Source organism: Pinus tabuliformis, chromosome 8, assembly GCF_031772625.1.
Source record: "Pinus tabuliformis cultivar Carrire ecotype Pingquan chromosome 8, CPIR1, whole genome shotgun sequence".
NCBI classification, from domain to species: domain Eukaryota; kingdom Viridiplantae; phylum Streptophyta; class Pinopsida; order Pinales; family Pinaceae; genus Pinus; species Pinus tabuliformis.
In genome coordinates this window covers 1,916,827,440-1,916,843,308 of record NC_142294.1, presented here as the reverse complement: position 1 = coordinate 1,916,843,308, position 15,869 = coordinate 1,916,827,440, and the positions used below count along the sequence as shown (strand labels likewise).

The 15,869-nt window shown below is 39.2% G+C and overlaps 1 pseudogene; it reads right to left on the bottom strand.

The window, feature by feature from the left end:
* Positions 1 to 8,604: 8,604 nt before the first annotated feature.
* On the bottom strand, positions 8,605 to 9,830 carry LOC149244143 (uncharacterized protein At4g15970 pseudogene; annotated as a pseudogene).
* Positions 9,831 to 15,869: the final 6,039 nt, after the last annotated feature.

Genomic DNA, 15,869 nt, shown 5'->3' with positions numbered 1-15,869 from the left:
TACAAGTTAATTTCGAAATCCCCATCTTCGAGGGTAAAATAGACGTAGATGCGGTAGATAAATGGTTAAATCTGCTAGAAGGGTATTTTTCTGTTCATGAATTTTCATGTCGAGAAAAGATTGTTTTCGCTCTTCTCAAAGCAGCCCCCCACGTCAAGGACTGGTGGGAAACCTACTGCGAGCAGAAGGATGAAACTACCGGCTCGCTATTTTCAGCCGCACCCACTTGGGATTCATTCCGCGATGCCATCAAGGAGCAGTACTACCCTGTCGGAAGCTATGAGGATGAATACATAAAATGGACCACGCTGCGGTAGGGAAGGGACCAAGACTGCCGGAGTTCACCAATCTCTTCCATAACCTTCGCACAAAGTTGGGTATCAAGGATACGGAGTAGCATTTGATACTCAAATACAGCGGCTGCCTGCACAAGTACATTCAGGAAGAAATACAATTCCTGAACATCCCCTCGCTCGGCACAGCATACCGATATGCCGTCAAGGTCGAGCAGAAGTTTAAACAAAAGAAGCGAGACTTTGGATCTGCGACTCCGAAGCAAGGGAAAGGTGCCCCTAAAACGCAAAACAAAGGGCAAAGCCAAGGCGGGGCAGCCCAAGACAACCTGCCAAAGCTGCAGACAAAGAATGGCACCGCGAAGACGAAAAAGGACACGGGAAAATGGTGTGAGTTCCATAAGAGCTCCACTCACAACACCAGTGAGTGTCGGGCCAAGCAGTCACTGGTGGCCAAGATAAAGGGTCCAGAATCAGATACCTATTCTGACTCTGAGTCAGAACTCGACAAGGGGAATGAAAAAGGGAAGCAGATCATTGACGCGGATCCCAATGCCACTGTTGCTACTGCCAAGATCCAGAAAAGTGAACCCGAAGATCCAGAGGAGGAGGAGCGTCTCTTCCACTCCCAGATGTGGGTAAAGGGCTCCCCGCTACAGTTCATTGTCGATAGCGGGAGCCAAAAGAACCTCATTTCGGCGAAGGTCGTGAAGCGGTTGGGCTTACCGACCATAGCACACCCACAACCATACACCATCGGGTGGCTTCACCAAGGACGGGATCTTTGCGTGAGCCAACAATGTCGCCTTCCGTACAACATCAAGCCCTTCACGGATGAGGTATTGTGTGACATCGCTCCCCTTGAAGTTTGTGATGTATTATTAGGACAACCATACTTGTGGAAGCGACATGCTGTGTATGAATCAAGGCCCTGGGTTGTTATTGTTACATTGGGGAATAAGTTGTACAGGATACCAGAGGTAGCACCGCCTACTACCATCTCCTTGATTACTGCAAAAAAATGTAGTAAGCTCATTTCCAAGACTGGGAAGTTTGTTTTCCTGATGATATGCCCTCAAGGAAAGAAGAAGCTGGTGGCCACGACCTCCAGACAGGACCCCTCCGCACGGCAACTACAGATGGATAAGGTCGTGAAGGAGTACGAGGACATCTTAACCTCCCCTGCAGGGGTTCCTCTGCACTGTCAGGTCAAGCACTCCATCGATCTAACCCTAGGTGCGCCGCTACCCAATGGACCAATTTATCGGCGCTCGGTTCTAGAGAACGATGAAATCAAGAGGCAGATTCAGGAGTTGCTGCAGAAAGGTCACATCCGTCCGAGCTCATCGCCTTGTGGGAGCCCAATCGTGTTGGTACAGAAGAAGGATGGGACTTGGAGACTCTGTATTGACTATCGGGCGTTGAACAAGATCACTGTTCGTAATAGGTACCCGATCCCACGGATTGATGACCTCTTGGACCAACTAAAGGGGGCAAAGTACTTCAGCAAGATCGATCTGAAGTCAGGATATCACCAGGTACCGATCGAACCCTCTGATGTGTGGAAGACTGCCTTCAAAGCCAAGGAGGGCCTCTTCGAATGGTTGGTCATGCCTTTCGGATTGACGAATGCTCCTGCAACCTTCATGAGGTTAATGGATGACATCTTGTGGCCATTCACCAACTCATTTGTAGTGGTATACTTGGATGACATTCTGATCTTCAGCCAGAGTTGGGAAGAGCACCTCCACCACATCCGATAGGTTCTTCAAACACTGCGACAACACAAGCTGTGTGCCAATTTGGAGAAATGCACTTTTGGCATGACCCAGGTTCAGTATCTGGGATATATTATTGATGAACAGGGGGTGCATGTGGATCCGGCCAAGATCCAAGTCATTCGGGATTGGCCAGCCCCGACCACTCTGACAGAGCTCCGCAGCTTTCTAGGCCTTGCCAACTTCTATCGCAGGTTCGTGTTGGGGTTTTATCATATCGCTTGGCCCTTGAGTCAAGTCACCAAGGGAGGAGCGAAAGCGAAATTCTTTTGGTCTGAATCTCAACAGAAGGCATTCATAGAATTAAAAGATCGCCTTTGCACGGCACCAGTGCTCACGTTACCAGATTTACAACAACCATTTGAGGTTGAGACGGATGCCTCTGACTATGCTATTGGGGCAGTCCTTACTCAACACGGGCATCCAGTGGAATATCACAGTGAAACACTTTCAGACACAGTCCGGAAGTATCCAAACTATGATAAAGATATGTACTCCATTGTGCAGGCCTGCCGACAATGGAAACATTACATTTTGGGGAAGGAAACAGTCATCCACACAGACCACCGACCCCTGCAGTTTATACAGACCCAAGGGAAATTGCAAAATGATCGCCATCAGAAGTGGTCTACATATCTGCAATAGTTCCATCTGAACATCAAGTACAAGAAGGGCAGCACCAATCATGTTTCAGATTGCCTCAGTCGACCACCAATCATGGCGTTAACCACTGTGCTCAACTCTTGTGGGCACGAGACTTCTGATTGGCCACTTCTCTACAAAAGTGGCCGAGAATTTGGCCACACATACCAGACACTCTTGGGGGGTCAGCATGTTCCAAATTTTCACCTCCAAGGTGCACTATTATGCCACCTGGGTCATCTTTGTGTTCCTTCAAGCGAGCGTGCTAAGATGATTTGGGAAGCACACTACAGTCGGGCTGCTGGACATTTCGGGGTTGAGAAAACAGTGGCAGTACTACAAAAGTATTTCTATTGGCAAAATCTTCGACAGGATGTTGGGAAGTACATCAGATCATGTACTGCCTGTGCCATTGCCAAACCAACCATCAAGAAGCAAGGCCTCTATACCCCGTTGCCTACCCCTAGTCGACCTTGGGAATCCATCTCCATGGATTACATGTTAGGGCTTCCTTCCACAAAGCATGGAAATTATTGTGTTTTTGTGGTCGTCGATAGGTTCTCGAAGATGTCCATTATGGCGGCCTGCAAGAAGAATATCACAGCAGAAGCCACTGCTAAACTCTTCTTTGAACGAGTGTGGGTGCACTTTGGGATCCCACAATCTATCATCTCAGATCGGGACAGTCGGTTCCTCAGTACATTTTGGTCCAGTCTCTGGTCAATGCTGGACACCAAACTCACTAAGTCCACAGCCTTCCATCCTCAAACTGATGGCCAGACCGAGGTTGTCAATCGAATGATTGTACACATTCTGCACATGTACAACTCAAAGCATCCACGCACATGGGATGAGAGCCTCCCCTATGTTCAGCACAGCTACAACCGAGCTCTTCACAGCTCGACTGGCCACATCCCTTTTCAGGTGGGCTTGGGATTCCAACCACTATGCCCCATTGATGTGGCCCTGCCACTTGCAGCTACTCACACAGCTTCAGCTCATGTCCAGTCCGAAACAGATAAGGCAACCAGCTTCATTGAGCGCATCCAAAATATTCGCCAGTAGATCCATGACATTTTGGAGAAATCAAATGCCAAGTACAAGCAGCGACATGATCAACACCGGGTGCCACACAAGTTTTAGGTGGGCGACAAAGTCTGGTTGCATCTACAAAAGGAACGCCTTACTGGAGCCTATCGGAAACTGAGACCACTCCGATATGGTCCTTACACCATTACTAAGGCTGTGGGGGACAATTCATTTGAGCTCAACATTCCCCCATTCCTTGGCCTACACCCAGTGTTCAATGTGGATCGCCTTCGGCCATACTTCCCACCATTGCTAGACACATCCGACATTGCAGAGCAGCTCACACCCACAGAATTAAACCCAGATTGCATGGAACAGGCGACAACTGATCGGATCATGGACACACAGATCAAGAACACTCGCCAACAGAATATCCAACTATATCAAGTTGTCAAAGCAGGCCAATTCCTTCACCAGGGCAAGTGGTTCACCAGGGACCAAGTTCAGCAAAAGTTTCCTCATCTCATGGAGGAACTCAACGCAATGGGGACCATTGCTTCCTAAGGGGGGAGGAATGATCCAGGTGGATCTTGGTGGCCACCTGCCAAGCCCACCTGGACCCCCACCATTGTTCTTCTCAGCATTTTCAGTTTCCTTAATTGTAGCACAACTTACTATTTTTAGCAGTTTTTCGGGTCCTGAACTTCCGGAGCCGTTTTGAGGCCCTAAACGACGTTTTTTGGGGAATCTAGGGGCAACATGGGTCCATGGGATGGACCGATGTTACCCATTCCAACAATGGTAGTGCTCGGATAGATCTTTCTAACGAGCTATTGTATGCGTCAAACGGAGATCGTATGCCAAAGTTACAACCCCGAGAAGTTGATGTACCAACTTACCCCAAACGGGGCCCATAGTTTGGTGTTCTGAGCCGATGTGACATGATCATGTTAATATACATGTCTCTTTCAACATTCTAGCAAACAGAGGTTTAACCTTTATTAATCAAATACCCAATTCACAGTATTCTATTGGTTTATAACTGTGATGCCAGATATATAATATCTGAAGGTCGATTTCAATGCTGCCTTGTTCATCGACTAACTTTTGCAGTTATCTATTCTTATGTGACACTTATGATCACAATGTTTCCATATTTAATTCATGCGCCCACCATTATTATTCCACGGGAATAAATGCACTAACTAACCAACAATTTCTAGCAAATTCACTCTTAACAGAGTAATTGACCCATACATGAATTGACCGAATTAAGGCGCATAACTCATTAGTCACACTTTCATAAAAATGAACATACTTACAAACTTTTCTTCTTAGCCAAATATACAACATTCATGGCCCTTACAATTTGCCAGAGGCTTATAGCCTTGGTTGTTCAAGCCTGCTCTCAATCACTCTCACTCTCCAACTATTCAGTTCTATTTTTCTCACAAAACCAACTCCTATTTATACACAAATAATGCATTTAATTCACTCAAAATATCTCTCCACCAAATCCTCAACTAATCCCATACATAGAAATCCTAATCCCAAATTTTGCTCCTAAACTATTTCTCTCATATCCTTTTATTTATTAAAAGAATATTTACATAATCCTCTCTTTTCATAATTATCTCCTATTTTATTAAAAATAACAAATTAATTAATAACATATTACAATTTGTCACACCCCCTTTTCTAACATATCCACAAATAAAAAATGCCCTTGATGCTCCTACATCATGATTTCACAGGTGTTCGACTTCAATTCCTTTATTTACATTATGTGAACTGTGTTGCTAGTACCTTGAGAGCCATTTCATTATTGGTGGTTCTTCTCATGCTTGTTAATGGTTCACATCATTGACTGATACTCAAGCAACTTTCTAGCATGTTTGACTTCAACACATTCATTCGCATGTTAGGATTTGTACTTTGATTGGGTCATTTGGAGCACAAGACCTTGGGCTTAGATTATACAAGTCCACGTTCTGAGCCGATGTGACATGATCATGTTAATATACATGTCTCTTTCATATGGATGGCTATGACCGTGCCATGAGTTGTTATATGTGATCCTTCTCATTATTGGATGGTTGCAACCATACCTTGGTTTCTTTATGATCCTTTCTATTGGATGGTTGCGCGCATGCCTTAGATCTGTTTACATGATCATTCTTTTGATGGTTGCATACATACCATGGTTCATGTATCATTTGTTAGAGTCTTCAATGATATATGCATATCTATGCTTTCTTGCAAGTTTTCCAATGACAGATTCTGGTTTCCCGCATCCACTTGTAAATCATTTCACCCCTCAATCTAGTTCGGCTTTCATGCTTTACGGTGCATCTGTTGCACAACATTTTATCATTGTCCCTCTATTCCATGTCCATGATCTTAGAGGACCTCTACAGTAAAACCTACATGCTTTTCCGTCATGAAGAAATGAACATCATGTCCCTCTTCGTGAGCAGAACAATTCCCTTTTGCATCATTTCCCAAGAATATTCCTTTTACCCCAGTTTACAAGACAGGTGCTATTGACCAATTTTCTACTCACGTCGATTTGTAGAGATTAAAACAAGGAATAGCACCATACAGTGTTACTGAGCCTTTTCTTAATCGCGTTGATCCTCTTTTGAGAAGTTTTTTAAATATGGAGTCGAACTTTCGATGTCTAGAAGCTTCGTAGTAGAAGTCTAGTAGATTGTTAGGTTGGATGGATCTAAGGAAGTCAGTTTGGGCTCGTTTCACCTGTTAGGATTGAACCAACCAAAGAGATAAATCCTTCTCCCATGATAAGAGGAACCATATCCCCTCTATCCAGGCCATATAAACCCCTCCTTTTACAAGCTTCACTATTTTTTAAGTATTGGTATTTTTGGAGCTTGAATAATCAACAAGACATCTATAGCTTGTAGCTTTCTAGTGTATCTTTGAGGGAGAATAGTGTGTTTGGTTTGGTTTGAGAATAAAGGGAAGAGGCCTTAAAACTTCCATTTTTGGGGTTATCCATGAGAAGATCACAAAAGTGTGAGAACCCGGATACGTCAGAAGAGACCAAAAATGTCAAGGCATTGGTTGTAATCTCTTTCTGAACTTATATGAATACAACTGTTGATTGATTTCCTACATTAAATTGTTATCTTACATTTTATGGCTTAATGTTCCTGGACCTATAAGTCGGCTGAATACAATATTGTATGCTATCATGTTTGTTGTTGTTGTGTGTTTTCTTTTTTTAGGTATTCGAAGGAACGAAATGGAAAGTAGCCGGAGTGAGGAAGCAGGATCATCACCAAGTCGAATAGTGTTCTAAGAGGTGGGCTCTCTTATTTGATTCTAGCTTAAGGATATTTTCCGTAGATTGCTTTTTTATGGCTATACCCACTCTCTCATGTTAGAGGAATTGTTTTTGTCCACACTAAGAATTTACATGCACCACAATATCTCATATGTACTGGGCTGTAAACTCCACTTAGCTTGTTTAGGTGCAATAATTTTTTGAGTTTGAGAAAAAAAATTCCTCGCAGAGAATAATATCATATAAATTTGAAATGATCAATAAGCATTGTGGGGTTAAAAAACATAAAGGAAAAGTTATTGTGATGTTTATGGATTAGAGGTCAATAATAAGTTTTTGCAGAATTAATGTTAAATAAGTAAAGGATTGTATATATTTTGTATGTTGATAATTAAATCCATCATTGGTCCAAATTCCATAGGGCAACTTATGTACCCATCTTTCCTTTTATTCCTTTCCCACTGTTAGAGCCTAAACCTGCCTTAGGCTGAAAAAGGCAAAATTCAAGATAACCACAAATCATGCTCAGTCTGGTAGCTAGCCCTAGCAGAATAGGAGAGGGCTCTCTCTGGATCAATCTCAGCGAAAGATGATCTATGGGGCTTGAGATGAATTTAAAATGGGAAATTGATTTTAGGCTAGTAAATAGATATGATAGAGATAATTGATTGAATGACTGAATTTTCTGGGCTGCATGGGACCAAAAGACAACAGGAGCTGAGAAATTAAATCAAAGACACAGATTGTTTCATGAGGCAAGATAGGCATGAAGTTTTAGCAATCAAACTAAAATAATATGGAGTGGAAGGACTATTTGAGAGGTTGAAAAGGGCATATGTGATGAATCCTTTTAAGACAGAAGAAAAGACACAAAACATGAATGCCTTCCCAAGGCAGAGCAATAAACTGGATTCTACCTCTGTCACTTAAAAAGCATTCAAACTAGAAAGGATTATGAAGGAAATGTAAACATAACAGGATACATATGAGAACAGAGAAAAAACACATTGCTAAACTCACACCGCAGGGATCTCTTGAAATCAGAGCTGCATCATTCTATTAATCTCCTGGCCAAAACTGTACAATGAAAGTGCTGGGTTTTTCCTCCATACTATTCCCAGAAATTCCAACCCTTACAATTGATTTTTCCATAAAATAAATAGACTCAATCTGTGGTAAAACATATCGACACAAGTGGGGCGCTGTTTAATCATTAACTAATAGAAGCTGGAAAGCCAACCATCTGTAACACGAACATCGTTACATTTTAATTTCTCTGATGACCAATTAAAAAGGAAAAACTGTAGCGTGGATCCCATGAAATCATGGCTGAGGAAAAAATAAACCATCTGTTCCTATTTTCTCTGCTATGATAGGTGTCTTTGTTTTAAATGTAGGCATTTGGTTTTTTACTATTTCACTTTTGCCGTCTGAATAAAACTAATTTTTTAATAAAAATGGCCTTTAAACTAAAATTTTGCCTTTCATAAAGGGAGGACTGTATGGTTAATGAATGATCCCAGCTGCAATTTTGTTTCGAGCTTTCAATTATCCCTTATAAAGACGCTCTGCATTCATCTCGAGATCTCCAGTGCATTTCATTTCTTCTTGCAACGTCTAATCTAAATAACATCCACTCTTCAAGAGTTGCTCTCAGGTCGTGAGTCTTGGCCTTTAAACCTTTGCAACAATTGGCATGCATAGTGCACACGTGTTCTAATGTGGCCCTTGTGTCACAGAACCCACTAAAATACGCTGCATCAAGAAACAATAGATTGACCCCGATCTCGGTAAATTCGTTTAAGAACTTCATCTCATTGAACATATCTTGATCATGTTTCCCAGGATAGCGCTGGGTGGAGTTGTACCATAAATTGTACATGTTGATTATTCTTTTATTGGAACGAACAAATGTAAAACTTGTATTTGGTAAATTTTTGACATCTCTAGGATCATAGTCGCATGTATCACAAGAGATTTTGGAATTCTGCCTCACTTGAGAACCTTCTGAATGGATTTCGGAGCCATAGCACATCTGCATCAGTGAAGACGAAACTGAATCCGTGTTGTACCACATCCTTCAAGAATTCTATTTTTCTCCGAATGATCTTCAAGTAATCCTCAGTCATGAAAAATTTCTCGCCTGAAAAATCAACCCCTTCTGTCCTCAAATCAAAGCAATGGGGATGTATTTCCTTGCAGCGTTTGAAGGCACTCTCATCTAAGGCAACAATGAGGAGATAGTCCAGAAGTTCCTGTGTTCCCTCGCCAATACGAAAACTCTCCAGTAACAAGTCTATAAGGCCGTTGGGCTCCATCCATGCTTTGTTCGCTGTTGTCATGATCAGCGTTTTGTTTAGCATCGAAGCCTTCACCAGAGCAATTTCCAACTCGTCTGCATTTTTGCTGAGAAATGGGCGCTCCGTTGGTATTTGGAGAAAAATGAAGTAAATTCCCTTGAGTGTTTATCGAGAAAAGATGAGTTTGGCCTTTGGGGCTCTGTGTGCCATGTGCACACCCAGTGCGCCGCGCTGAATTCAATCACATAGTCAGCATTACAACAGGAGTTGAAGCATTTCGATTCTATATTTGTTCTTGAGATATGGACTATTCCGGATGATTATAAACCTAAAACTCCTTGAGAATTACCCAAAGCAACTACCTTAACAGCTTCCTCCATACTTGAAGTAGTATGAGGCCTGTTGACGTAAGTCCAAATGGTAGATGAATGTTGCCCCATGATCCCACCTCTTTCTGGAAAACTACTAGATGGGCACCCATTGCTCTTGAAGTTGTGGCTCTCAATGAGGAACCAGGAAAAGGAAGCAGGCCAAGTAGGACCTGAGTCTTTACAAATGGAGCCAATGCATGCTTTGAAACTTGAAAAGTGTGAAATGTTTTTAATAATTAAACATTGAAGTGTGCTCCTTCACAAATAAAAACAATGATATGACGCACTTGCAGCAAAAGAATTGGATTCATTTTTCAAAATTGGTGTGATATCATACTTGGAGGCTATGTGCGCCACACGCACACCCAGTGCACCGTGACCCATGGATGCACCATGCAAATCAGAAATAACTCTATGAAATTGTGCCCAGTGCGTTGCGCGGCCTATGTGCACTGCGACCTAACCTAATGCGCTACACAGCCTAAACATAGTCTTTGGGTTTTGACAATCACCCTCTCACCACTACAATTCGTTTTTCATTGATTTCTTACATGCAAATGAGATTGATACACATAGAAAAATCTTTTTTAAAGACATGGCTTGGATTTTCGTTTCTCATAAACCCATCTTTGTAATGTTTAGCTGGGCACTTTTTCACATTTAATATAACTCTATTTTTTCCAACTTCCTTTTTGATTTTGGTTTGTTTGATGAATCTTTTTAATTATTTTTGCAGGGATGGTGGCATATTTTGGCAGAGAATGATCAGGGCTACACCATGAAACATTTCGCAACCGAAGGAGCTTTGGGATTACATATTTGTCACAAGGATAAAATGGACAATTTTTCTTCAAAACAGAGTTTTGAAGAAGAATCATAATCAAGCATATTGACAATGACATTTATATCATTAAAACTTATTTCGAACCTCTCATGTGTCTGCTGGCATTTGAAGACTAAATCGACAAAACCCTAGACCTAAAAAACTCTAACAACTCTTTGCTAAACAAAAGACCATCCATGACTATGAATGACTGAAACATTGACTTTGATGAATTTTGATGAACTTTAATGATCATACACAAGCCAACAAATACATGACAAGACCTTTCCGTTAGATTATGGCATGCCCCTAGCAGAATGCAGCTGAGTGAATGGAGCGAGACACCTAAAAATGAAATGCAGAAAGAGTTTTGATCTCTGACAGAGGACTGACAAGACCGACTCTAACACCCACTAAATTTCACCACTTGACCACGAATTTCTATAAGCATGTTGGAGACATTGTGCATATGCTTGAGACACATATGTTAGACTGGAAAGAGTAATGGAAGAGTAAGTTGTATGAACTATAGTAATATACCATTGAAGGATAAAATTTGTTAACTATGTTGTCTTTTCCATTTGATCTTACTATGAAGTAAAAATGCCTTCATCCAACAATTTCAATATTATACCAATTCTGAAATATTACATCTTCAAGTACTTTTAAATATTCTAAAATTTTGACAGATATGGGTGAATCAAAACAGAAAGCCCCTAATTGTTGTATTATTTTTCATATTTTTAGCACTATATGTTCCCAACTTGAGTAGCCCATATACATGAACAAAGTCTAGAATATTCCAAAAATATGTAATGGATAGGAGCAAAGACTTTTCTCATCTATATCACATTTTCAAAATATTCCAAAATCTCCAAGGTTGTCCATTATTTCAGCAATGGGAATCTAAATTCCTTGAAATTGTGTGTTTCTATGATGGGGATTCCAAATGCCTGGAAATCTTGTGAAAAATAGGAGCAATATTCTAGCCATAACAATTTCTTTTCCAAAAACAATCACAATCAAGACAAGTTTTCTAGTTATTTCATAATCTCCTTTTTACTAGTGGATGGATCATTGTATTATTTCCTTTGACGTAGTATTTTAGAGCCCTCTTTGTTAGTGTATGTTCTTCCTCCCAAATATAAGAGGGAAAACCTTGGATTTGTGTTCATCAGCCCTCTCATATTACCTCCCTTTCTTTCTTACATTTCATCCAGAGAGGATTAAGCCTAATGAAAGGGGACCATAGTTATAAGTTTTCTAGAGAAAGAGATATGAATTCATGATTAACTACTCCAAATGGGACCATTTTTTATGTGATCTCCAAATTTTGCAACAACAACGCCTTGTTCACAGTGAACCGATCTAGTCTTATTGTGATATGACCTAATCCTAACCTTCTATTTTTCCATAAGTATTTTCATTTTTGGGTTTTAACATCCATGGGATGCCACTCTTGCACTGGATCTTCCAATTTCTTTAGGAAAGGCTCCCTAACTGCACTTTCAACTCTTTCCACATTTTCATCTAACACTAAATTGAAGTACCCCATCAAGGCACAACCGTCAACTACAATTTCATCCTCCATTTCCTTAATGTATTTCCATCAATCCATATTTTCCCTATGGTTCATTGGCACATATATATTTGATAGTTGAAATGGTTCCCTTATTTTATATCCTCCATATGTCTATAGTTCCAATGTTTTGTGGTTTTTGATTGGCTTAGTTTGAACTTGTCCTATTTCTATTGTGTGCATATTCCTCTAGATTCTCCTTTGGAGCTTACCACTAATCCTGTAATTTATTTCCTATTTTTGTTTCGTGCTTCAAGAGATTCTCATTTAGCTAATTTAGTCTCCTATATAAGTATGGTTGTCTTCTATTCTTGATTGAATATTTCATTACATCATGTTTGAGTTTACCACCTATAACTATGTTTTAAGTGTTGTTGTTTGCATCATTTTTTTTTCATGTTTAGTCCTTTTGTCTACATTGATTTCAAGGCATTAGAGGTACCGAAAATGCAAAGATTCATGGTAGACAGATGTAGTGATAAATTTGAAAACTTGAAATACTTTATATAAGCTACATTCTATCAAGAATTAAACTAAAATAACTATAATTTCATTAAAGAAAATAAATGTTTGTAATTCCCCGACTCTTTGCAAAGAACTTATTTAGAAAATGATCACCATACTTCCAAAATGTCATCTTTCAAACTGTCTTTGGTTGTACATTTATGTACAAACCTTTCCAAATTGTCTTTTGTTTGTACATATATGTAATGACCTATAAGTAGAAAAAAAAATTGTTGCACACAACATTCATGTCCTAGCTTGTATGTTTAGGTGCCAAACTTCTCGCTTTTTGGGATAAAGGAGAGATATCATTCTAACTATACCTCTTTACAACTCTGATAAGAATTGGAACATATTAGAAACAATGCTTAGCCTAGGACTTGGAACAATCACAAAATGATCTCCTGTTAATGTTACATGATTACTCATAAAAACTCCCTATTAACATCAGTTAAGAGTTGTCATTTCTATAAGTAGCTTAATTTGATATTTTCCAAGCACATCATCTAGGTAAATGTGAGAATTCATGTCATAATATACATATTTTTCATCCATGAAAATTGTTTAGACTATATTACAGTATGAAAACTTGTAGTGTGTAGCATCACAACTTTGAGCTCCTCATGTGCAATTTCTCCTTCTTTGGCATGTTGTAGGACCATAGAAAATGGAAAAGTTAGCCCCAATCCCCACAATCTTAATGAATATTAAGTTTACATTCACTATATTCAATTCAATCATTTAATTACATTTGCCTGAAATACATCTAGTGCAAATCCGTTGAAGCATTTGATCACTGCTTCCTGAACAAAAATCCCACACCCATTTAGTGCCCTTATAACAGATAGTATCAGTCCAAGCCATCTAGAAAAAAACATAAGAATATTTAGGGCGTTCTCTTCCCTCATCCAGACTTCCATCTCCATGAACATAAAAGATGAGAATTATCAATATTTCTCTCTCCTCATACAAAGCAACATTGATAAACCATGTGAGGACATATGATAATAATCAACAAGGAACATGAAAAGATTACAATAATGTTTATTGTTATTTGTTTGAATATGAATTCCTACAAAAATTAAGATATGTTTAGTACAAAACATGTTGTGTAAAATGTTTTTTGATAGAAAAATCTATTTATTTAAATAAAATATCAAATTGATGTTAGAACAGAAGATGATATATTTCTTTTATTATTAATTTCATAGGAGCCATGAATATTCCATACAATAATATTATATAAATGCATATTCTTAGACTTAAGAGATGTAAGAAATTAATTAAAATCACATTACAACAGAAAATGTTTTCCAATTCTAATAATGATTCGTAAGAGCTATCAATTTTTTATGTCATTGTATTCTTACTTCATAAAGGCCATGAATTTCCCCATGTAATTGAATTTCTTTGAGACCATTTTTTAGACTTACTAAATGTAAGAAATCAATGTAAGTCATTTCCCTCTCTCAAGTGCATATGGAAATCAATGCAGAAAATATCATAGGTTCATAGTTGCATAATTTTAAGAAGCTTCGTGCAAGTGAAATCTTCAAGCCACATGCTATGCCAAAAATACTATAAAAAGAAATTAGCATACTCCTAATACATGTCCAAATAGTAAAGCAAAGTTTCTATCCTATCCAACACCTAGGTCCAAGCACCATAAAAGTGTGTTAAGCTAAGATTTTGTGTGGGGATTATGTAGGAAAAACATCAACAACATGCAAAATAAAAGAAAACAATAAAGTATCATTGAGTTCCAATGGGTGATATTAAAGGTATGTATAATCTAGATGCATGGAGAGAAGAATTTAGAGAAAATTAGTTGGAGTGGAGGACTTCGTCAAGATTCCCTATAGCTCACACACGAAGGAACCAAGGAATTTTTCATGATTAGATATTGTTGTATGTGGCAGGAACATGGGTAAGTTGAACATATTTGACTCCATATAAGGTTTTCTTGAGTGGGTTTAATGTAATGGAGAATTTTTTAGAATCAAGAGAAAGAGTATATAACTACTGTAAATCTCTAAATAAAGTTCTAGTATCAATGACATGGTTTGAAGTCCCAACATTGTGTCTAAACTCATTACTATACACATTCTTCTCAAGTTGACTGGTTAAGATGAGTGGGACATCCACAAAGAATCCCTATTTTGATATTTTAACTAGGGCTCAAATTGTCCATCAATGTAGGTGGACTATAGTATACCTAGGGGGGATAATATGGCGTACAAAGGGAGGTACCCAAGGGATTAATGTAATAATGGGATGGGCCATAGTAACAAATAATGTCGTTAACTTGTATCATGTAAGGGACCACAAGTAGTTAGCAATAATGTAATAAGCCCATGGTATTATATAGCTGGTATTGAGGGAACCATGGTAATGACCCATGGTATTGTATGTATGAGGCCTATATAGAGGCTAGAGACTCCCCATTGAGAGATGTCAAAGATTATTGTATGAACATGCATATGGTTTGTGGAGTGTTCTCCTTCTTTAAGGAGTGAATGTATGGTGTTGCCCTACCTTAAGAGTTTGATCAAGAAGGTGAAGCATTTCTATATATATTCAGATCTTGTTATTTCTTGGGTTTATTTATATTATCATATATTTTTGGGTCAGATCTATAACAAGTGGTATTAGAGCACTTTCTTGGGCAAAGTGGAGAATAATTTTTTTTTTTGCAGTAATTTTTTGGGGCAGCGAGTTTGTGGAGCAGACATACATTTTGGTGGAAAATTTGTAGATTCTAATTGCAGATTTGAATTTTTTGTGAAAGAATACCCAGGCTCAAATAAAAAATCAGTCGAATCAGAGTCCGGATGAGGGAGATATCGTTGATTTAAAAATCAGCTGTGTGACAAACATTTTTGGAGTGGCGTGTTTGTGGAGCAGATCTGTATGTTTTGGTGCAAAATCTGCAAATTCTAATTGTAGATATGGTTTTTTTGTGAAAAATTACCGAAGTTCAAAAAAAAAATCAGTCGAATCAGAGTCCGGATAAGGGAGATATCGCTGATTTCAAATCAGCTCTTTTTTCAGAATTTTTCCGTGATGGCAGAACAGTTGCGGCACCGATCTATAACTCCAGTGCCTAGATCGGGATTTCTATCACATAGGAAGATGCAGAATGGTTGTTCAATTTCCGAAAACATGTCATAATAGGGATTCTGAGCAATATTGAATAAATTGTGACAATTCCAAATTTTCGCGAAGTAAGTCAATTTTTCCCAA